Below are 25765 nucleotides of genomic sequence, written 5' to 3' on the forward strand. Positions count from 1 at the left end.
ATACTGACCTCCATCAGGTTGCAAATTAAAAATATTTTTTTTCTGCATCTAGCTCTGAAAAAATATTTGGTCTTCTAGCAGTGTGTGGGACTTGGTCTATTAGTCCATCTATACTGACCTCCATCAGGTTGCAAATTAAAAATAATTTTTTTCTGCATCTAGCTCTGAAAAAATATTTGGGCTTCTAGCAGTGTGTGGGACTTGGTCTATTAGTCCATCTATACTGACCTCCATCAGGTTGCAAATTAAAAATAATTTTTTTCTTCATTTAGCTCTGAAAAAATATTTGGGCTTCTAGCAGTGTGTGGGACTTGTTCTATTAGTCCTTCTATACTGACCTCCAGCAGGTTGCAAATTGAATATAATTTTTTTCTGCATCTAGCTCTGAAAAAATAGTTGGGCTTCTAGCGGTGTGTGGGACTTGGTCTATTAGTCCATCTATACTGACCTCCATCAGGTTGCAAATTAAAAATAATTTTTTTCTGCATCTAGCTCTGAAAAAATATTTGGGCTTCTAGCAGTGTGTGGGACTTGGTCTATTAGTCAATCTATACTGACCTCCATCAGGTTGCAAATTAAAAATAATTTTTTTCTGCATCAAGCTCTGAAAAAATATTTGGGCTTCTAGCGGTGTGTGGGACTTGGTCTATTAGTCCATCTATACTGACCTCCATCAGGTTGCAAATTAAAAATAATTTTTTTCTGCATCTAGCTCTGAAAAAATATTTGGGCTTCTAGCAGTGTGTGGGACTTGGTCTATTAGTCCATCTATACTGACCTCCATCAGGTTGCAAATTAAAAATAATTTTTTTCTGCATCTAGCTCTGAAAAAATATTTGGGCTTCTAGCGGTGTGTGGGACTTGGTCTATTAGTCCATCTATACTGACCTCCATCAGGTTGCAAATTAAAAATAATTTTTTTCTGCATCTAGCTCTGAAAAAATATTTGGGCTTCTAGCAGTGTGTGGGACTTGTTCTATTAGTCCTTCTATACTGACCTCCAGCAGGTTGCAAATTGAATATAATTTTTTTCTGCATCTAGCTCTGAAAAAATAGTTGGGCTTCTAGCGGTGTGTGGGACTTGGTCTATTAGTCCATCTATACTGACCTCCATCAGGTTGCAAATTAAAAATAATTTTTTTCTGCATCTAGCTCTGAAAAAATATTTGGGCTTCTAGCAGTGTGTGGGACTTGGTCTATTAGTCCATCTATACTGACCTCCATCAGGTTGCAAATTAAAAATAATTTTTATCTGCATCTACAGTACCTCTGAAAAAATATTTGGGCTTCTAGCAGTGTATGGGACTATTTGTATTAGTCCATCTATACTGACCTCCATCAGGTTGCAAATTCAAAATAATTTTTTTCTGCATCTAACCCAGCCAATAGTTTTGGCCTAATACCACAGTTTGGCCACTCAGCTCTGCTCGGTTACCATCCATTGTTTTTTTGTGCAAACAACTCCAGTGTTGTGAATTAGTTAACCACCAAAATGAGTGGAAAAAGGCCTGCTGCTGGTGGAAAGGGGAATAGGCGTGTTGGGAAGGGGAAAAAAGGTTGTGTCCGTGGGGTAAGTGTTAAAGCAACAGTAACATCTGCAGAAGAAAGACCATCTTCCAGCCAAACTAAAATGTCTACTTCTTTTAGCGGACAATGTGATAAGATCCTTTTCTTACAGCCACGCCAATCGCTACAAATTCCAGATGAGGCACAAAAACAGCAGGTGCTTCAACGGATATCAAGTGCTCCTTTAAGTGGGCTCTCCTCCACATCAACTTCAACATCACAAATACTCCAGTCCTCAAAGGTGTCACCCCAATCACACTTGCTTCCTCACAGCTCCCAAATCTCCAGCTGCCCGTCTGAGTATGAGGTAGAACAGATGGTTGAGTCTGCAGAGCTGTTTACTCATACTATAGCCTGGGAATCAGAGGTCGACTCCAGCGCTTCTGTGAATCCAGACGAGGAAATGATCTGCACTGATGCCCAGAATCTTTATGAGTCGGATCCAGGACCAGACGCAGAAGGTTCTGACCATAATGTAGACCCTCATTCCCAAACTGTAACTCCTGTTGGTGGAGACAATGAGGAAGACGATGATAAGACTCAAATACCTGATTGGAGCGACAACTTTAGTTTTTTGTCAGGGCAGGAACAGGTTGCCTCTGAGGACGACGGGTGTGATAACGCACAGGGTGATGATGATGAGGTCGGAGATCCCACTTACTGTCAACCCACAGTCAGCCAAGAGATGAGGTCAGCAGAGGAGGTGGAGGAAGATGCTAGTGACGACGAGGTCAGGTTGTGCCTTCCTGGACAGAGACGTAGTACTGGAAGCACGTCAACAACTGCATCCTCAAACACAACTCTGCCTCTCACCACAAGTCGTGGTGGCTCTTCAGGTCGCATGGGTGCTAAGCCTTGCATAGCCTGGGCATTTTTTCAGATCGATAAAGATGACCCAACTCGTGTTATCTGTAACATTTGTCAGCAAAAGCTAAGTAGAGGCCAAAAAATACATAGTTTGAGTACTTCATGCATGAACCGGCACATGGACATGAAGCATAAGTTGCAGTGGGAAGCTCAGTGTGCTACAATGCGGCCTAGCCGGCCGGGCCAATCACCGTCTGCCATATCTTGTGCATCCGCGGCCTCTTCATCCTCTGTGACTGGGGGGACAGCAGTCACACCTGTTTTGGGGCGCAGACCTGCCACCTCTTTACCCGCAACAGCCAGCGTGATTGGCAGGTCATCATTTTCTTTGGAGGTGGTAACACCAGCTGGTGTTGAGCGCTGTCCGACATCGATAGCACCACCTTTGGATCAAGGCAACCTAACATGTCCGCCTGCATCTTCCTCACAGACCGGCAGTTTGCCGGGGACACCCTTATCAACCCCGTCTAAGCACAATAGCCAGCCCTCGGTCCCTCAGATGTGGACAAGTAAAAGACCATTTCCTCCTAGCCATGAGAAAGCTAAGAGGTTGAATTTCACCATCTGCAAGCTCTTGGCTACAGAAATGCTGCCTTTCCGCCTGGTGGACACAGAGGATTTTCGAGACCTTATGTCCGTCGCAGTGCCCCAGTACCAGATGCCCAGTCGGCACTACTTCTCAAAGAACGGTGTGCCTGCGCTCCACCAGCATGTCGCACACAACATCACCGCTTCTTTGAGAAACTCTGTGTGTGACAGGGTGCATTTCACCACAGACACTTGGACGAGTAGGCATGGACAGGGGCGTTACATGTCGCTGACTGGGCACTGGGTAACTATGGTGACAGCAGGACAAGGGGCTGCTGTCCAAGTCTTGCCGTCCCCACGAGTTGTGCGTCAATCCTCTTCATGTCAAAGTTCCTCCACTGCTTCTGCCTCCTCAACCTCCTCTCGGTCTTCCACCTGCACCCAAAGCCTGTCTGGTCATGCCACAAGCTTTCTAACTGCGCAGAAGGGATCCTGCACACCTCCTTACTATGCTGGCAGTAGGGCTCAACGTCATCAGGCGGTTTTTACATTGAAATGTCTGGGAAATGTGAGTCACACAGCTGAGGAGTTGTGGTCAGCTCTGGAGAACCAATTTCATGAATGGTTGTCTCCACTGGACCTGAAACCAGGGAAGGCCGGGTGCGACAATGCTGCAAACCTGGGTGCGGCCCTTCGCCGGGGCAATGTCACACACGTGCCTTGTATGGCTCACGTGTTGAACCTGGTTGTCCAGCAATTTTTAGCCCACTATCCCAGACTAGATGGCCTTCTGCAGAGGGCACGGTCGCTGTGTGCTCACTTCCGCCGTTCGCATCCCGCAGCTCAGCGACTTACATCTCTACAGAAGTCGTTGGGCCTGCCACTTCACCGGCTAAAATGCGATGTGCCTACCCGGTGGAATTCAACTCTGCACATGTTGCAGCGACTGTGGCAGCACCGACAAGCCCTGGTGCAATACGTTCTGACGTATAGCCTGGGCCAACGAGATTCAGAGGTGGGGCAAATCACGCTGGAGGAGTGGTCTCAGATCAGGGACCTATGCACCCTTCTGCACAGTTTTGAAATGGCGACGAAGATGTTTAGTGCTGACGATGCCATTATCAGCATGACTATTCCGGTGATTTACATGCTGGAGCACATGTTAAACAGAATTCGGAGTCAGGTGGTGGCACAAGAGGAGGTGGAGGAAGTAGAGGAGGAGGAGTTGTATGCGGAAGGGCTAACATCTGCAAGGTCCAGACGGTCGGCAGCACCAAGGCGGCAGGCATGTGAGGGTGGGGGAGATGGTTTTACCAGGGCGCATGGTAGCAGCCAAACTAGTGAGGAAGGTGCAGGAGCCCAGGAAGAAGTGGAGGACGAACTGATGGAAGACTCATCAGATGAGGGAGACCTTGATCACATTTCTGTTGTGCGAGGTTGGGGGGAGAGGACAGAGGAAGGAAGCATGATTGTTACCTCGCCACCAACACAACAGGGACTTGGTGCTCCTGGATGCGCAACACACATGAGTGCCTTCTTGCTGCACTACCTGCAACATGACCCTCGAATTGTGAGAATTAGAAATAATCCTGACTACTGGGTTGCCACACTGTTAGATCCCCGGTACAAAAGTAAATTTGCAGAAATTATTCCTGCCATAGAAAGGGATGCACGCATGCAGGAGTATCAGCAGAGACTGTTGCAGAATCTTACATGTGCTTTTCCACAAAATACCAGTGGTGCACGTAGTGAATCTCACAGTTCCAACTTGCCAACCGTGGGACCGTCAAGTGTTCAGCACTCAAACCGTAACAGAACCACAGTATCTGCTGGTAACATCAATTTTGCGGAATCATTTCACCACTTTTTTAGCCCATCCTTTGCAAGGCCACAGGAGACAAGAAGTCTGACACATAGTCAACGCCTAGAGACGATGGTACAGGAGTATCTCCAAGTAAACATTGAAGCCACGACTGTGTCACTGGACCCTTGCTCTTTTTGGGCTTCCAATCTGGATAAATGGCCGGAGCTAGCCACTTACGCCTTGGAGATCTTGTCATGCCCCGCAGCCAGCGTTCTGTCTGAACGTGTGTTCAGCACTGCTGGTGGTGTGCTGACAGATAAGCGCACGCGGCTCTCCACTGATAATGTAGACAGACTCACGTTCATAAAGATGAACAAATCATGGATCCGAAACGACTTTTCTACCCCTGTGTCATCCTGGGGAGAGTAAAAGCTTGATGATTGGTTAAAATCACCCTACCAACCGTTTTAAGCTTTCAAATTACTAATCATGTTTATCTGTATCTTGATTGGAAAATAATTTGGGCTTTGTAGCAGTGTGCAGCACTGATCCTATTAGGCCATCTATACTAAAGCTTCACCAGATTTAAAATTAAAAATAATTTTTAGCTGCATCTAGCCCGGAAAATAATTTTGGGGCTCCGAGATGCGCAAGGCACATAAGTGCCTTCTTGCTGCACTACCTGCAGCATGACCCTCATATTGTCAGAATTCGAAGTAATCATGACTACTGGGTTGCCACACTCTTAGATCCCCCAAACTTTTCGATCAACCTTTTCATTTTAATAAAGACCAAAAAAATGGTCATTTTTCAAATTATAAGCATTAGCAGGTTGTTAGAAACTGAAATCAAACAGTTTTCAACTCAAAACTTTATTCTAGGTGATGTTACATTTTCACATAGGACCCCTTGTTCGAAAGGAGCTTCTGAACTCTCTCGTCCATTGAATTTGTCAGGTTTTGGATGGTTTCTGCTTCAATTGTTTTGCATGAGGACAGAATACCCTCCCAGAGCTGTTGCTTAGATGTGAACTGCCTCCCGCCATCATAGACACTCCTTTTAATGATGCTCCAAAGGTTCTGAATGGGGTAGAGGTCAGGGGAGCATGGGGGTCACACCATAAGTTTGTCCCCTTTTATGCCCATATCAGCCAGAGATGCAGATGTTTTATGTGCAGCATGAGATGGTGCATTATCATGCAGAAAAATGATCTTGCTGTGAAATACACTGTTCTTCTTCTTGAACCATGGCAGGAAGTGCTGTTTGAGAAAATCCACATACATTATGGAGTTCATCTTTAGCGCCTTCAGGGATCCTAAAGGGGCCGACAATCTCTCTCCCCATGATTCCAGCCCAAAACATTACTCCACCTCCTCCTTGTTGGCGCTGTAGCCGTGTTTGCGTGGGGTGTCCATCAACCAGCCATCCTCCACTCCATCCATCTGGACCATCGAGCGCTGCACGGCACTCATCCGTGAACAAAACAGTTTTGAAATCAGTCTTCATGTAATGTTTGGCCCACTGGAGCCGTTTCTGCTTGTGTGAAGTGGATAGAGGAGGTCGACAGGATGGCGCATGCACAGCTGCAAACCTCTGAAGGACCCTGCATCTTGTTGTTCGGGGGACGTTGGAGGCACAAGCAGCTTCAAAAACTTGTCTGCTGCTATGACAAGGCTTTTTTGCCGCTGCTCTTTCAACCTGACGTAATTGCCTGTAGGAAAGAGTCCTCAATTTGCCCTTATCAGCACGCACACGTGTGTACTGTGAATCAGCTACATACTTCTTGATTGCCAAGACACTTCATCCTGATCATCGCACAATGTTGATTGTAGTCATGCCTTGACCTAAACACTCCACAATTTGTTGCTTCTCAGCAGCCGACACATCCTTTTTCTTTCCCATTATGGCAGAAAATGTAGGCTGCTTAATAATGTGAGAGAGCCTTCTTAAGTAGTCTTGCCTTTCATTGGACACACCTGCCAAACTAATTAGCACAGGTGTCTGCAATTGCTTACAGTGATATAAAGAGCCCTGACACACATCACCATCAATGAGTTTAACTGACAAACAAACAAATTCTTCCCTTATCACTCCTAAACACTTTTTGTATAATAATTTGGAACACAGTGTACATGTGCTTTTCCACAAAACACCAGTGGTTCACGTAGTGAATCTTACAGTTCTAACTTGCCAACCGTGGTCTGTATGGAGTTGTTCAATAAAGGGCCCAAAATTAAGATAACATAGATGGGAGAGGTCTCTATGAATAGGAATTCCTAAGTATTTGATACCCTGTGAGGGCCAGGCAAAGGGAAAGTTGGACTGGATGGAATCCTATATGGATTTGGGGAGGGAGACATCGAGGGCCTCAGACTTCGCTGCATTGATTTTAAAATTTTACCATGTAACAAAGTGATCTATTTCAGCCATAACAGCAGGGATGGATATATGTGATTGAGTGATATATACTAGGACATCATCAGCAAATAGAGAGCACTTGTACTCGGTGCCTCCCACCTCAATCCACCTAATATTGGGGTTATGGCGAATTGATGAGAGCAGGTGCTCCGTCACTAGGATGTATAAGAGAGGGGACGGAGGACATCACTGCCTTGTCCCATTGGTGATTGTGAAAGGTGATGAAAATGTTCTGACGCACCCCCTGGGCCTTGGGACACCCGGAGCCGGACCCTTTTTGGTGGATGCTGGTGGTTGTAGTCTTCGTGGCGGCGACCCAGTTCCGTGGCTCAGGGCGGTCAAACCAGTGGCGGAACTATTTATGTGGTTTTCATGTTTAAATGTCCGACTACGCCACCCGTGGATTGCGGTCAGAGTGAACCGACGCTCCAGGGCAGACCACTGAGGCTGGTGTTGTGGGTGCAGCAGAGCGTAGCATAACTCCCCACGGGAGGAGTATAGCCTCAGGGCAGTGTATGCGGAGGATGGGGGTGATGGTGCAGGGCAGCAGCAGTAACGACACGGAGTCAGTGATGCAGTTCAGGGCCTTTACTCACAGTTCTTATTATCCAGACCACGTCTGCAGGTAACGGCTGCCCACGTCGTACTGTGCTCACCAGGTGAGGGGCTCAGACAACTCCCAGATAACTTTGGAGCACTTCACAGGACCCCCTTTGTGTGTCCTTTGTCTGGCCTTTCTTACCAACACTTCTGTCCGGCTGCCTCGGGCCTCCTCTTGGTAAACTTGGCGCCAGTTTCCCTGACCCTATGTGGTGCCTTCCTAGCGGGTGTAGCGAGGGGCTGCGCCACATAAAATGTCAGAGCCTCCGGTTTCTAGCTGAGGGTCGTTTCCTGCCTCCACTAGTTCGGGGACCGGTCTCCCCCTTTGGCCTGACCCCTCCACGCAGGTGGATTCGGGCGTGCGGTGGCGACTCGCCCGTCCGCACCCCTGGGATCCCTTCATTCCTCGTTCCTGGAGCCTTCTCCGCTCCTCTTCCTTCCTTCTCCCTCTTCCAGGCCTGGGCCTCTGTGACTAGGCCCGCCTCCGGAGCAGAGCTCATGCAGAGCCCCTGCTCCCTGCCACTTCTGCTCAGACTTCTCTGCACTGAACTAAGATGGTGCCCACCTTTTATACTCCCTTCTCAATGCACCCAGGAACTGCTTCCTCCCTGCTCCTGCACTACAGGGTTCCCCTTCCTCAGTGTTCCCTCCCCCTACTCCAGCCAGGGACAGGGACTGTCGTGCCCATCTCAGGGGCATATTGGTCGCCCTGCCCCACGGCAATGTGGTGTAATGCATGCAGGTGTCGGGTCCTGATCCACACTCCATCCTTACCTGAGAGTGAGATATCACAGCTCTGGGTGAGGTGCAATACGTCTGTAGCAACCGAGCCCTCAGGGTGCTACAGTTCCATTTATCTTCAGCCTAGGTGACGTATTGCGATACAGGGCCGTGATTTTGGCTATAAAAGGGTCCCCTAGACCCCTACCCCAAGCTTTTTAAGAGAATCATATATGGCGTGCCAGGAGACTCTATGGAATGCTTTCTCAGCATCCAACGAGAGTATCTAATTACAAATTTTTAACTGCATCTAGCCCAGGAAATACTTTGTGCCTAGTAGCAGTGTCTGCTAGTCAGCGGATTATCCCGGCTGTTAAGCAAGCTGCACCACCTGTAGTTTAGACACTTAATTTTTTCAAAGGAAATGCTTCGGGACCATGGGATACTTAGTGAAGAGCATCAGGAGGCACCCCAAGGCATAGGGGCTGGGACTGGCAGTAGGATGCCTTGCGGTGGACAGCCGAGCTCGATTCTTATAAAAGCTTTTTAACTGCAGCAGCTTTAGTGGACGCTACTGGAGCTGGAATTACCGCGGCTGCTGGCATGAGACTTGCCCTCCAATAGATCCTTGTAAATGGATTTAAAGTGTATTCATTCAAATTAGAGAGACAATTTAAATTAAAAAGCTTAGAGCTGCCTCCACCACAGGGGGGCTCGCTCGACCCACCAGCGGACAGGCACCAGTATTGGGAGAGGGGGGCTGGCCGTCAGGGTTCACCGCGGCTCTGGCACAAACCCGGCGACACGGAGGTGGCACGGGCAGGAGCGGACTGGCCGTGTCGGCTTCTCACTTTTTGGATTTTAGAAGGGCATGACATGCCTATATCTGTGTCTCCCCCTCCTTTTACTCCTCCACCTCTTTTCTTTTCGCATGACTATATGTACTTGTCACTTTTCCATGTGTTAGTTGTGTCTTCTGAGCAGTTTGTCAGCTTTTGGACACCTTTGAAGGTGTTTTCTATGTGTTTCTATGTGTTTTTGTTTGCCTGCCATTGGTTTTAACGGTGTTCGAAGGTGTTCGACGAACAGTTCGACGAACAGTTCGGCGAACACACGGGTGTTCGACGAACCGAACCGAACTCGAACACTACGGGGGTGGCTCAACACTAATCATAAATCATACATGGTTGTTAGGGGTCCTCCTACTACATTACTGATTTTGCATTGAGGTTCAGGAGTTATGTCTCCGGCTCATTTTTTGGGGTTTTGCTTTAGTTTTTTGTACTTTTGTACAAACAGGGGCTTGGATCCCCCTTCTTGGGCTGTCCATTTTGTCTATTTAGCTTTCCACGAACAGTCGAGACCTGGTCCTGCTCTGTCCTTATCTATGTTGACATCTGCTGACAAACAGTCAGGTGAACTACAAGAGTTAGGTACTCTCCCCATTGGGTACACCTTGTCGAGAATGGCTTTTACAGGTTTTTGATCAAAACAATGTTAGCTAAGTACCCTATGTTATTTACATGTACTATTATTATTCATTCATTTAGTTACGGCAAGGTATTTACTCATTTTGTTTTTATCTTAGGTTCTGTCTGTTAAATGGCCACAGTGTGAATGCACACATATGCATTGCACTCACACCAACATATGCTCCGGCTCAATTTTTTTGGACTGGGTGTAACAAGTTAGTCCCATAAACAACATGTATCACCTATCCACAAGATAAATAATAAATGTATGATTCCTGAGGGTCCATCTGATGAGACCCCCCCCCCCCACTGGTTTAGACAATAGGGAGCTCAAAGTCCACTTTGTGAAGGAAGCACTACTGAGCATGTGCAGCCGCTGCTCCCACAGACAGTTAATTGACATGTAACAGAACAGTTGTCACACGCCCAGTAACGCGTCACTCACGCAGGGGATTTTGAGACTCTTACTATCGTGATCAGTGGGGCTCCAGACTGTCAGACCTAATGAGGCCACAAATTTGCATTACACGTGGATACTGGATAGGGGATCAATAGAGATGAGTGAATCGATTCAAGGCAAATAAAAATATTCTCAAAGTTGAGTTTTGGATTCGCTAGAATGATTTTTTTTTTTTTTTTTTGTGATTCATTTTGGGAAAATCAAGCCAGATGGCCACCATTTTGCTGAATTATTGAGGGTTGGGTTAAAAAAATATTTAAAAAATAATAGGTGCATCTTTGGCACTGATGAGGCCCCACGATGCCATGACAATTTAGGGCAACACATCATGATGGCCCAAGAGGCCCAGTTGGTGCTGATGATGCCACTGAAGACTGGGGACAACTGGACCAGAGCCGGGCAGAGCAGCGGCAGCGACAGCGTTCGGGTCGGGAGAGTCGCGGCCAGTCGGTGCATTGGGGTCTGTCCTCAGACCGATTTGCATGGACGTCTGTGATAAATGTTATCTGTGTTTTTTTGCTGGACATGAGTGGGATATGTGAATAAACCCTAAGGCTGTGTTCACACGATGCGTATTTCATGCGTTTCCGCGGCGTTTTTGCAGTTGCGTAAACGCCGCGGAAACGCATGAAAAACGCATGGTAGAAGGGAAGCAATGTTCCCCAATGGAAATCCGCATGTGCTGTGCCCATGATGCGGATTTTTCCGCAGCGTTAACGCTGCGGTCAAAAATCCGCAGCATGTCAATTAATTTTGCGGAAACGCGGCGATTTCGCCGCCATTGACTTGCATTAGAACGCGCCAATTCCGCAAGACAGCATCTGTACTTGCGTAATTGGTGCGTTCTAATGTGCGGATGGTACCCGGGTGTGGAGGAGAGGAGAGTCTCATCCACACCCAGGTACCATTAAAAAAGCTGTAAAAAGAAGAATAAAATAAAAAATAATGTATTCTTACCTTCTGTCGGCCCGCGCAGCGCTCCCGCTTGGTTCCCGGCACTTTGCAGTGAGTTGTAGGACCTGCGGTGACGTCAGAGTCATGTGACGGGTCACGTGACGCTGACGTCGGCAGGTCTTTCAATTCAAAGTTGCCGGCAGCCGGGAGAACAGATTGAGCAGGACAGCGCGGGCCATCGGAGGTAAGTATATACACGCTCTCGGTTCACACTGTATAAATCCATGCTGTTTGCATGGATTTATATAGTGTGACCTAGTTATCAAGCACTTTCCAGGTGATGCTAACATCGCCTGGAAAGCGCTTGTCAATCTGCATGCGGAAACGCATGTGAATCTGCATGTGGATCCGCATGTATTCTGCAGGAAAAACGCATGCACAATCTGCATGCGTTTTTTCTGCCAGGGAGATGCAGAAATGATGCAGAAATTTTCTGCTTCATTTCTGCATCGTGTGCACATACCCTAATACAGATTTTGCATTGTTATAAACTCAAGAAAGAAGAACAATAATGACTATTTTATAAGTTCCGCATTAGCTTATATTTTATGTATATCTAATCCATGCCGGGACTGCAGAACAAAGCTTGATACCACTTAAATAAAACAGAAACACCCGTGAAGAGGGCTCCACTGGGTTGTAGACATTATTCCAGGGCTGAGGTTGACTTTGTGTATAAATTATTAACATTCAGCATTTTTTCTGGTCAATGTCGTTGCTCTTACGGTGCCGAGAGCCACCTGAGGCTGAAAACACATTATGTTGTGTATCACTGTATTAACAACTGTAATGCTCAATGTATAGGGGTGGAAATGATATTTTCCAAGTTCCCAAAGGCTTCCCATAGCTTATGTGTATGGCAATCTATATTGTGACAGCATCTCGATGTAAGGCTCAGTCAGAAGCTATGAAATCACAAGATCAGGTCAGGGGTAGTGTCAGCTGGTGTAGGGAGAATTATTTGCCAGGCAATGCTACCTGGGAAAAAAATAATGCAAATTAGTTTTCCTGCAGGAAAAAAAAAAAGAAAGCTCTATCACTTGTGCCATCTATTGGAGTTACATACCTTAAAAGTCAATGACCAACATATTAAAGAGAATGTCAGCAGGTTTTTGATATGTAATCTGACAGCAGCAAGATGTAGGGACAGAGACCCTGATTCTGGTGATGTGTCACTTGTTTTACTGGACGCAGTAACTGTGATACAATCACAGTTTTCTCTGCTGCAGATCTAGCAGAGCTTGGAATGCTGAGACCTATGTAACCCCGCCCACACCACTGATTGGCTGCTGTCTGTGTACAATGTATCAGTGCTGGGGGCGGGGTTGGACCAGGAGGCAGGAGACACCTAGTCCTGTAGTGATAATCTCCTGCTGATAAAACACTGATTTTATAGAAATAGCAAAACAAAGCCTAGTAAGTGACACATCAATGGAATCAGGGTCTCATTCTGCTCTCATATTACATAGAAAACACCTACTGACAGATTACCTTTATCAAGCCTTGCTATATGATAAAGGATATTAGCCAAACCTTAGAAAAAAAGATATCCATCTGATAGTCTAATAGGTGGCCATGGCACTGGAGAGACAGATTTCCTTCCTTCTACAGGTGTGCTAAATTGCATAAATGATCAGATCAGATTTGGGGTACTTTTTTTAGGGTATACAGTACAGACCAAAAGTTTGGACACACCTTCTCATTTAAAGATTTTTCTGTATTTTCATGACTATGAAAATTGTACATTCACATTGAAGGCATCAAAACTATGAATTAACACATGTGGAATTATATACTTAACAAAAAAGTGTGAAACAACTGAAAATATGTCTTATATTCTAGGTTCTTCAAAGTAGCCACCTTTTGCTTTGATGACTGCTTTGCACACTCTTGGCATTCTCTTGATGAGCTTCAAGAGGTAGTCACCGGAAATGGTCTTCCAACAATCTTGAAGGAGTTCCCAGAGATGCACTTGTTGGCCATTTTGCCTTCACTCTGCGGTCCAGCTCACCCCAAACCATCTCAATTGGGTTCAGGTCTGGTGACTGTGGAGGCCAGGTCATCTGGCGTAGCACCCCATCACTCTCCTTCTTGGTCAAATAGCCCTTACACAGCCTGGGGGTGTGTTTGGGGTCATTGTCCTGTTGAAAAATAAATGATGGTCCAACTAAACGCAAACCGGATGGAATAGCATGCAGCTGCAAGATGCTATGGTAGCCATGCTGGTTCAGTATGCCTTCAATTTTGAATAAATCCCCAACAGTGTCACCAGCAAAACACCCCCACACCATCACACCTCCTCCTCCATGCTTCACGGTGGGAACCAGGCATGTAGAGTCCATCCGTTCACCTTTTCTGCGTCGCACAAAGACAAGGTGGTTGGAACCAAAGATCTCAAATTTGGACTCATCAGACCAAAGCACAGATTTCCACTGGTCTAATGTCCATTCCTTGTGTTTTTTAGCCCAAACAAGTCTCTTCTACTTGTTGCCTGTCCTTAGCAGTGGTTTCCCAGCTGCTATTTTACCATGAAGGCCAGCTGCACAAAGTCTCCTCTTAACAGTTGTTGAAGAGATGTGTCTGCTGCTAGAACTCTGTGTGGCATTGACCTGGTCTCTAATCTGAGCTGCTGTTAACCTGCGATTTCTGAGGCTGGTGACTCGGATAAACTTATCCTCAGAAGCAGAGGTGACTCTTGGTCTTCATTTCCTGGGGCGGTCCTCATGTGAGACAGTTTCTTTGTAGCACTTGATGGTTTTTGCAACTGCACTTGGGGACACATTCAAAGTTTGCCCAATTTTTCAGACTGACTGACCTTCATTTCTTAAAGTAATGATGGCCACTCGTTTTTCTTTACTTAGCTGCTTTTTTCTTGCCATAGTACAAATTCTAACAGTCTATTCAGTAGGACTATCAGCTGTGTATCCACCAGACTTCTGCACAACACAACTGATGGTCCCAACCCCATTTATAAGGCAAGAAATCCCACTTATTAAACCTGACAGGGCACACCTGTGAAGTGAAAACCATTTCCGGTGACTACCTCTTGAAGCTCATCAAGAGAATGCCAAGAGTGTGCAAAGCAGTCATTAAAGCAAAAAGTGGCTACTTTGAAGAACCTAGAATATAAGACATATTTTCAGTTGTTTCACACTTTTTTGTTAAGTATATAATTCCACATGTGTTAATTCATAGTTTTGATGCCTTCAGTGTGAATGTACAATTTTCAAAGTCATGAAAATACAGAAAAATCTTTAAATGAGAAGGTGTGTCCAAACTTTTGGTCTGTACTGTATGTTTTTGAAGGAATAACCCGTGAGGAACACATTCAGAAGAATTCTCTAAGACTTGTGTTTTATACACCAATCTTAAACAGTAGCCTAATGGAGTAGGATTTGTGATCATTTATAATGTGGAGCAGACCTCTTTATGCTGTCTGTGGATCAGAAACTGATGCATGCCCTGCTACGTGTTTTCTAAAGAGTAAGAGTAAAATCAGGAATAGTAAAGTGTAACTTTTTCAGACAGAAAACTAGCAAAAATGGCATAAATGGGTTTTCTTTCATTATAGATTGACCATAGTGGAGAATTGCATAAAAAAATTAAAAAAAGCTGTGCTTTATTGTTTAATCTCCTGCTGGCTCCAGGGTTGACATTTTGGTGGTCAGGCTTAGATGACATCCATGGAATATGAAAGCTTCAACCTATCACTGGCCTCAGCAGTAGTGCGGTACATGCCGCCACAGAGGCATAGCTAGGGTTTTGGTTCAGAGGGGGAAAAACTTCTGAGTGGGCCCCTAACCAGGTAACCCTGATTACAATTATAGTGGCGCATCCTAGTAGTGAAAAAAAATCTCTATACAAAGACTAACACTCATATGACCGCCATATGGTGACCATATAGTTGTAGATACCAGTCCTGCAGAACACTAAAGAGATTACAGTACAGTTATATATAATAACTTACAGCTGACGTTTAGTGTTGAGCGAGCATGCTCGACACTGCTCGGTACTCGCCCGAGCATCTCACTACTCGGGATGTTCGGCGAGCACCGAGCATTTCCGGGTTACTCTGGCGGGAGCTCGGGTCTCCGCCCTGCATGTTTGGCGCTCTTTACAGAGCCAATGAACATGCAGGGATTGCAGCCAGTCACTGTAATGCCGCAGCCATGTTGTTTGCGGGCATTACAGTGATTGACTGGCCGCACAGCGTCACCTCAAGCATTTAAAACCGGGTGCCGCCATCTAGGACACAGTCGCTCAGAATCAGACAGTGTAGGGAGAGTGCTGCTGAGCTAGGGAGAGATTTATACTGCGAAATAGGTCCTTCTCTGGACTAATATCCATCCCAGATATCAGGCAGGCAGGCTGTATAGGAGACGCAGTGGTTATACCAACAAACACTGCATTACTGTCCTGTGTGCTGCTTTTCAAATTGCTAGACTTAGCCCCAAGTCTCAGGGGCCAGGAAAAATCCTTTTTTTTTTCATCTAAATCCTCTTTTTTTTTTTTTTTCCTCAGTCAGGCTGTACAAATACCCGTCTTATTAACCTTTTGGTATTTCCCCACCCCCAAAAAAAAAAATTTTGTGAGTCTGTGAGTGTTTAGACACAAATATATCTGTTTAAAAGAGTCTGGTGTAGGCCAGATAACTAGAACTGTGGTTTTGCAGTTCCACGGTTCAAGTCTCTGTATTATCCACTTTTTTGCCTTTTTTCCATAAAAAAAAAACATTTTGAGTGTCTCGCTGACTGTTCAGACACAAATATATCTGTTTAAAAGATTCTGGTGTAGGCCAGATAACTAGAACTGTGGTTTTCCTCTTCCACTGTTCAAATCAGGGTGTAATCCACCTTTTTGCATAAAAAAAACAGTTTCAGTGTCTCGCTGACTGTTCAGACACAAATACATCTGTTTAAAAGATTCTGGTGTAGGCCAGAGAACTAGAACTGTGGTTTTCCTCTTCCACGGTTCTAATCTACTTTTTATTACCCTTTTGCCATTGATAGTGCGAGTGTAAGCTATTTTCCTTCATTTACAATGGGCAAGGCGAGTGGCAAGGGACGTCGAACTGGACATTCTGGTGATGGTGCGTGCAGAGGACGGGGCCGTGGCCAAGGTGAAAATGTGCCACAACCAACAGCCACATCTTCTCGCTCCCAGTTCTTGACCGAATTACTAGGGAAGCACACAACAGCACCACTATTGCGAACTGATCAGTGTGAACAGGTTATTAATTGGATAGCAGATAATACTTCCAGTCACCTGGGCACCACCACCTCTGGTCTGTCTTCCACACGGTCAAGTGTTAGTAGCCTCGACTGCATACTCCTCCTCACCCTGATGATCCTTCCTCTCACCATGCCGAGTGTCGTCAGACAGCAACTGATCCCACAGTTGGACACTCTGAAGAGCTGTTCACTGGTTCATTTCCATATTTGGGCCCCTCGCCTACTCTGCTTGAAGTGGTGGAAGAGGAGATCCCATGTAGCGATGGCCAAATATTTGAACAGCCACGGTCACAGGAAGGCGACGCTGGCAATTTGTCACAACAGGTGGACGATGACGAGACACATAGTTAGTAAAGCCGAATAAAGACTTGCGTCCATCAAGTTCGACCTGTTAGTTCTGTAATTGCTAAAGTTGATCCAGAGGAGGGCAAAAACCCCAAATGATTTAGCCAATCTTCACCTGAGGAAAAATTCCCTCCCGACTCTGAAACCAGCAGTCAGAATAAATCCCTGTATCAACTTACTATTTTATTCTATTTTTAAGTATATGCTGAAATCTGCCTGGTATCTAGAAAAGCATCCAGTCCCCGCTTGAACTGGTTTAGTGAATCCGACATTACCGTCTCCTCACTCAGTGAATTCCATATTCTCACTGCTCTTACCGTAAAGAACCCCTTCCTATGCTGGTGCTGAAACCTTTTCTCTTCCAGTCTTAGTGAGTGCCCTCTTGTTACCGTAATATCCCTCCTTTTGAACAAATCCCGGGCAAGGTCTCTATACTGTCCCCTAACATATTTGTACACATTTATTATGTCCCCCCTCAACCTTCTCTTTTCCAGGCTGAATAGTCCTAGTTTTGCCAACCTCTCTGGGTATTGCAGTCCCTCCATTCCCTTTATTAATTTTGTTGCCCTCCTTTGTACCTTTTCAAGCTCATTTATATCCTTTTTATATATTGGGGACCATAACTGAGCACAGTATTCCAAGTGTGGTCTGACCAGTGCTTTGTACAGTGGAAGAACAATGTTCTCATCCTTTGCAGCTATACCTCTTCTGATACATCCCATTACCCTGTTTGCCCTTACAGCAGCGGCCTGACTTTGGGCACTCCAATTTAGTTTGCTATCAATCAAGATGCCCAAGTCCTTCTCCATCTCTGAATTCCCCAATGATTTCCCATTCAGTGAGTACTGGTGACTTCCATTTTTCCTTCCCATATGTATGACCTTACATTTCTCCTCGTTAAACCTCATTTGCCATTTAATGCTCCACCTACCCAGCTTATCCAAATCCCTCTGTAGGTCTTCACTATCCTCTTTTGTATTAATTGTTTTACATAACTTTGTGTCATCTGCAAATATTGATATTTTACTATTTATCCCGTTGACTATGTCGTTAATAAAGATATTAAATAACATTGGGCCTAGTACAGACCCCTGTGGTACCCCACTAGTGACGCTTACCCAATCTGAGTATATTCCATTTATAACCACCCTCTGCCTTCTATCCTTTAGCCAGTTAGCTACCCACTTGCAGACATTTTCCCCCAGCCCCATCATTCTCATTTTGTATACCAACCTATTATGTGGCACGCTATCAAACGCTTTTGAGAAGTCGAGATACACGACATCCACTGGTTCCCCCTGATCTACTCGAGATCTAACCTCCTCGTAGAAGTCAATCAGGTTTGTTTGGCAGGAGCGATTCCTCATGAATCCATGTTGGTTCGGGGTTAATAGATTATTAGCATCAAGATGCTCCATGATTGCCTCATTAATAAAGCCTTCAAAAATTTTGCCCACAACGGACGTCAGACTCACCGGCCGATAGTTTCCAGCGTCACTTTTCGCTCCCTTTTTGAATATTGGCACTACATTCGCCTGTCGCCAATCAAGTGGTACAGACCCAGTCTCAACAGAGTCCTTAAATATAAGAAATAACGGTCTGTCTATCACATTACTTAGTTCCCTTAGTACCCGTGGGTGTATGCCATCAGGTCCTGGTGATTTGTTTATTTTAATGTTACTGAGGCGTTTCTGTACCCCAGCTTGGGTTAGATTTGTCATACTTAGTGGAGGATTAAGTTTGTCACTTCTCATTTCGCCTGTTAGTTCTTTTTCCTTTGTGAAAGTTGACGAAAAAAATTTATTTAATAGATTAGCTTTATCCTCATCTTTCTCTATGATTTTGCCTTCCTCACTTTTTATCGGTCCAATATTATCCGATTTAATCCTTTTACTATTTATATACGTAAAGAACAGTTTGGGATTTGATCTACTTTCCCTAGCAATACGTCTCTCTGTTTCCTCCTTTGCTATTTTTATTTGTTTTTTGCAGGTTCTCATTTTTTCCTTGTAACACATTAGTGCCTCCTTGCTGTTTTCCTGTTTTAATCTCTTGAATGCCTCTTTTTTGCTATTTAACGCCCCTTTTACGTTCTTATTCAACCATATTGGTTTCCTCTTATTTCTGGCCCTTTTATTCCCATACGGTATATACCTCTCGCACTGAGTATTCAGAATTCTTTTGAAGGTTTCCCATTTACTATTCGTATTCCTTTGATTAAGAACTTTGTCCCAGTCTATAAGTTGAAGGTTTTCTTTCAGCTGATCAAACTTCGCCCTCCTAAAGTTTAATGTTTTAGTTGTTCCCTTATTGATAACCCTACTGAAGGGCATTTTGAAATTGATAATATTATGATCGCTATTACCTAGGTGCCCCCCTATCTGTACCTCAGTTATTCTATCAGGCCTATTAGTCAATATTAAGTCCAACACTGCCTTCCCTCTCGTTGGTTCCTGCACTAGTTGGGAGAGATAATTATCCTTGATATTTGTCAAGAACCTTTTTCCTTTCTGCGATCTACAGGTTTCTGTTTCCCAGTCAATATCCGGGTAGTTGAAGTCCCCCATTACAATCACCTCATTATGTTTTGCTACTTTGTCTATTTGTCCTAATAGCAGTTTCTCATTCTCCTCTGTTATATTAGGTGGCTTATAGCAGACCCCCAGTAATATTTTATTATTATTTTTTGCCCCCTCTATCTCTACCCACATGGACTCGACCCCCTCTTCTCCCTCTCCTATATCTTCCCTTAGTCTGGGCTTTAGACGTGACCTTACATATAAGCAGACTCCTCCGCCCTTCCCCTGTTTCCGGTCCCTTCTAAATAAACTATAATCTGTTAAATTTACCGCCCAGTCGTAGCTATCGTCTAGCCAAGTCTCTGTTATACCTACGATGTCATACCTCTCCTCCGATATAAGCGCCCGCAGCTCATCCGCCTTATTGGTCAGGCTTCTTGCATTGGTCAGCATGCAAGATAAAACTTTGGGGTTATTTAGCATCCTATTCTTCTCTAACGATCTAACTGTACTATCCCCACCCCCCTCTCCACCCTCATTATATTCACTTCTCCCCTTCCCCCTTGCTTGCCTCACATCCCACCTATTTCCTTGGTTTCCCCCCCCGTCTCTAGTTTAAAAACTCCTCCAACCTATTAGCCATCTTCTTCCCCAGCACCGCTGCACCCTCCCCATTGAGGTGCAGCCCGTCCCTACGGTAGAGCCTGTAGCCGACAGCGAAGTCGGCCCAGTTCTCCATGAACCCAAACCCTTCTGCCTTGCACCAACTCTTTAGCCACTTATTCACCTCCCTAACCTCCCGTTGGCGCTCCTGTGTGGCTCGCGGGATTGGTAGTATTTCTGAGAAAACTACCTTGGAGGTCCTTGCCCTAAGCTTCCTACCTAGGTCCCTGAAATCATTTTTAAGGACACTCCATCTACCACTCACTTTGTCATTGGTGCCGATGTGGACCATGACCGCTGGGTCTTCGCCAGCCCCACCCAGTAACCTGTCAACCCGATCCGCGATGTGCCGGACTCGAGCGCCAGGGAGGCAGCACACCGTTCGGCGATCCCGGTCTTTGTGACAGATTGCCCTGTCTGTCCCCCTAATAATAGAGTCACCCACTACCAGGACCTGTCTAGCCTGCCCTACACTTCCCCCCTCCCCCTCATTACTGGAGCATACACTCCCCCAGCGGTCAGAGGATCTGTCGTGCTCCAATAATGCCGGTTCTGAACCAGCCTTCCTATACTTCTTCCCTCTATCCCTTCTAACTGTTACCCAGCTCCCTGCCTGTTCAGCCTGCGCTTCCCCACTAAGCTCCACCCCCAGTGTTGACCCATTGAGTGTCTGCTCGGTGAGCAGCAAACTCCGTTCCATGTTGTTGATGCTCCTCAGTACCGCTATCTGAGCACTTAGATCCAGGATTTGGGCTTCCAAGTGCACGATATGCTCACATCTCTCGCAGCAGTATGGATCCCTGAGCGGTAGCTCAGGGAATGCATACATTGCGCAAGATGTACACTGCACGGCTCCGGCCAACATGGACGTCATTCTAAATATGGGGATACAGTCAGTATATATGTACAAGTACAATCACACAATTATTTATATTTAGGTGTATGGACGGGGATCAATTAGGGATGTGCAAGTGTATCGATTAGATATCGGCGCGGGATCAGTTAAGTATGGACAGGGGATCAATTGCCACGAAGTGAGGAGGAGGACCGTGGTGCGGAAGTGGAAGAGGAGGAGGTGGTGGATGATCTAGTAACTGACCCAAAGTGGCAGGAGGACACGCAGAGCGAGGCCAGCAGCACACAGGGGGAGGGAGGCAGAGTACCCCAACAGGCATGAAGAAGCAGTGTGGTGGCCGCAGACAGAAGGCGGGCAACTGTTCCCCGTAACACCAACACAAGGGACGTTGCCAGTATAACCGGTAGGTCTTCCAGAGTCTGGAATTTTTTTAAAGACTCTGCTGATAACCCCAAAAAGGCCATTTGTACCACCTGCCAGGCCAGCTTCAGCAGGGATGACAAAACTACCAGCCTGACCACCACCAGCATGATCAGGCACATGGCAGCAAAGCACCCGACTTTGTGGGGCGAACCCCAGTGTCCACGACCAGTGTCAGCGGGTGTCACCACTGCTTCTTCCGCTGTTGTGCGTGTAAGAGAACCCCCTGTTGTGCGTGCAAGGCAATCCCCTGTCCATACTGCATGCAAAGATACCCCCTTCTCTCAGTCTTCACTTGTTATGGCAGTTTCTCAAGGAACAGCATCAACGTTCACGTCCACGTCCCACCTCATCGTTCTATTGTCCATATCCCAGACCTTTGAACGAAAGCGCAAATTCGCAGCCAACGCCCCACAGGCCACAGTCCTAAATTAGCACATTTCACGACTGCTTGCGTTGGAAATGCTGCCTTTTAGGCTGGTGGAGACGGAATCCTTCCGCAACCTTATGGCGGTGGCCGTCCCTCGGTACTCGGTCCCCAGCCGACACTATTTTGCCCGGTGTGCCAGTTCAGCATGGGTGGCCTGAGGACAGGAGGGAGGAGGAGGAGGAGAGCATGGTCATTCGTCATCTTGGTGAGGACACGGAAGTCTTGCCCGTTACCAGTCTGGCACGCATGGCTGACTTTATGTTACGCTGCCTTAACCGTGACCCTCGCGTTGTCAAAATGTTGGGTGACAGTCATTACTGGTTGGTGACACTTTTAGACCCCCGCTACAAGGAGAAATTTCACTCTCTTATTCCTGAGGTGGAGAGGTCTACAAAAATGGGGCAGTACCAGAAGGCCCTTGCGGCAGAACTGTTAAAAAAATTCCCATCTGAACACACTAGCGGCAGAGGTCACAGTTCATTGCCCAACCAAGGCGTACAGGCGAGAGAGACGCAACTCCAATCCAGCAGAGGCAGGGGAACACTGTCAACGTTCTGGGACAGTTTTCTGAGACCCGCCAAGCTTACAGGCCCTCAGGCGCGGGGTACTCTCACAAGGAGTGGAAAGTTTCAAAAGATGGTGAGGGAGTACCTTGCCGACCGTACCAGCGTCCTCCGTGATTCCTCTGTGTCTTTTAATTATTGGGTATCCAAGCTGGACACTTGGAATGAACTCGCTCTGTACGCCTTGGAGGTCCTGGCCTGCCCTGCCACTAGCATGTTATCGGAGCGTGTTTTTAGTGTCGCTGGGGGAATTATAACTGATAAGCGCACTCACCTGTCAACTGATAATGCTGACAAGCTGACCCTTATCAAAATGAACAAGGGCTGGATTGGGCCAGACTTCTCATCATCACCAAATGACAGCAGAGTAACATAAAGTCAAATCCACTGTGTTATTTTGTGAGGTGTATTCCCATGCACCGCTTCACACCCACACATGGGTATACGCTTCCTCATATCAGCTGTTTTTTGCTCTTCTCCTTATCCTCAGCCTCCACCACCACTATACCACCAGGGTGACCGTGGTCCGTGTTGACAGCATTGCAAGTTCCTCTGTTCTAATTTTTGGCAGCTTTTGCTTGGAAGGCATAGGCAAAGACTATGGGAGACCCACTCCCCAATAATGGGAATAATGTTTTTAATATGCTGTACTGCATGGCTCTTGTAAGGGGCATTGCAAGTTCCTCCGTCCTAATTTTTGGCAGCTTTTGCTTCGAAGGCATAGGCAAAGACTATGGGAGACCCACTCTCCAATAATGGGAATAATGTTTTAATATGCTGTACTGCATGGCTCTTGTAAGGGGCATTGCAAGTTCCTCCATCCTAATTTTTGGCAGCTTTTGCATGGAAGGCATAGGCAAAGACTATGGGAGACCCACTCCCCAATAATGGGAATAATGTTTTTAATATGCTGTACTGCATGGCTCTCGTAAGGGGCATTAAAATCATCTTGTTAAGCTACTGTGACCTCAACGTCTCTTCCAAGGGTCATTGATATTGTCTTTTTATTCCACTGCGACCTTCACCACTCTTCCAAGGGTCAATGATATTGTCTTTTTATTCCACTGCGACCTCCACCACTCTTCCAAGGGTCATTGATATTGTCTTTTTATTCCACTGCGACCTCCACCACTCTTCCAAGGGGCATTAAAACCATCTTGTTAAACCACTCTGAACTCCATGTCTCTTCCAAGGGGCATTAAAACCATCTTGTTAAGCTACTGTGACCTCCACATCTCTTCCAAGGGGCATTAAAATCGTCTTGTTAAACCACTCTGAACTCCACGTCTCTTCCAAGGGGCATTAAAACCGTCTTGTTAAGCTAGTGTGACCTCCACGTCTCTTCCAAGGGGCATTAAAAACGTCTTGTTAGGCTACTGTGACCTCCACATCTCTTCCAAGGGGCATTGATATTGTCTCTTTATTCCACTGCGACCTCCACCACTCTTCCAAGGGGCATTGATATTGTCTTTTTATTCCACTGGGACCTCCACCACTCTTCCAAGGGGCATTGATATTGTCTTTTTATTCCACTGGGACCTCCACCACTCTTCCAAGGGGCAAGGAAATTGTCTTTTTATTCCACTGGGACCTCCACGTCTCTTCCAAGGGGCTTTAAAACCATCTTGTTAAACCACTCTGAACTCCACGTCACTTCCAAGGAGCATTAAAACCGTCTTCTTAAGCTACTGTGACCTCCACGTCTCTTCCAAGGGGCATTAAAACCGTCTTGTTAAACCACTCTGAACTCCAAGTCTCTTCTAAGGGGCATTAAAACCGTCTTGTTAAGCTACTGTGACCTCCACGTCTCTTCCAAGGGGCATTAAAACCATCTTGTTAAGCTACTGTGACCTCCACGTCTCTTCCAAGGGGCATTGATATTGTCTTTTTATTCCACTGGGACCTCCACCACTCTTCCAAGGGGCATTGATATTGTATTTTTATTCCACTGGGACCTCCACATCTCTTCCAAGGGACATTAAAACCATCTTGTTAAACCACTCTGAACTCCACGTCACTTCCAAAGGACATTAAAACCGTCTTGTTAAGCTACTGTGACCTCCACGTGTCTTCCAAGGGGCATTAAAACCGTCTTGTTAAGCTACTGCAACCTCCACGTCTCTTCCAAGGGGCATTAAAACCGTCTTGTTAAGCTACTGTGACCTCCACGTCTCTTCCAAGGGTCATTGATATTATCTTTTTATTCCACTGTGACCTCCACCACTCTTCCAAGGGGCATTGATATTGTCTTTTTATTCCACTGTAACCTCCACCACTCTTCCAAGGGGCATTGATATTGTCGTTTTATTCCACTGGAACCTCCACCACTCTTCCAAGGGGCATTAAAAACGTCTTGTTAAACCACTCTGAACTCCACGTCTCTTCCAAGGGGCATTAAAATTGTCTTGTTATGCTACTGTGACCTCCACATCTCTTACAAGGGTCATTGATATTGTCTTTTTATTCCACTGGGACTTCCACTACTCCTCCAAGGGGCATTGATATTGTCTCTTTATTCCCCTGCGACCTCCACCACTCTTCCAAGGGGCATTGATATTGTCTTTTTATTCCACTGTAACCTCCACCACTCTTCAAAGGGGCATTGATATTGTCTTTTTATTCCATTGGGACCTCCACGTCTCTTCCAAGGGGCATTGATATTGTCGTTTTATTCCACTGGAACCTCCACCACTCTTCCAAGGGGCATTAAAACCGTCTTGTTAAACCACTCTGAACTCCACGTCTCTTTCAAGGGGCATTAAAATTGTCTTGTTATGCTACTGTAACCTCCACCACTCTTCCAAGGGGCATTGATATTGTCTTTTTATTCCATTGGGACCTCCACGTCTCTTCCAAGGGGCATTAAAACCGTCTTTTTAAACCACTCTGAACTCCACGTCTCTTCCAAGGGGAATTAAAACCATCTTGTTAAGCTGCTGTGACCTCCACGTCTCTTCCAAGGGGCATTAAAACCATCTTGTTAAGCTGCTGTGACCTCCACGTCTCTTCCAAGGGGCATTGATATTGTCTTTTTATTCCACTGTAACCTCCACCACTCTTCCAAGGGGCATTGATATTGTCTTTTTATTCCACTGGGACATCCACCACTCTTCCAAGGGGCATTGATATTGTCTTTTTATTCCACTGCGACCTCCACCACTCTTCCAAGGGTCATTGATATTGTCTTTTTATTCCACTGCGACCTCCACCACTCTTCCAAGAGGCATTAAAACCGTCTTGTTAAGCTACTGTGACCTCCAAGTCTCTTCCAAGGAGCATTAAAATCGTCTTGTTAAACCACTCTGAACTCCACGTCTCTTCCAAGGGGCATTAAAACCGTCTTGTTAAG

This window comes from Phyllobates terribilis, unplaced genomic scaffold, assembly GCF_046119375.1.
Source record: "Phyllobates terribilis strain yellow unplaced genomic scaffold, ASM4611937v1 Scaffold_4__5_contigs__length_816908805, whole genome shotgun sequence".
NCBI classification, from domain to species: Eukaryota; Metazoa; Chordata; class Amphibia; order Anura; family Dendrobatidae; genus Phyllobates; species Phyllobates terribilis.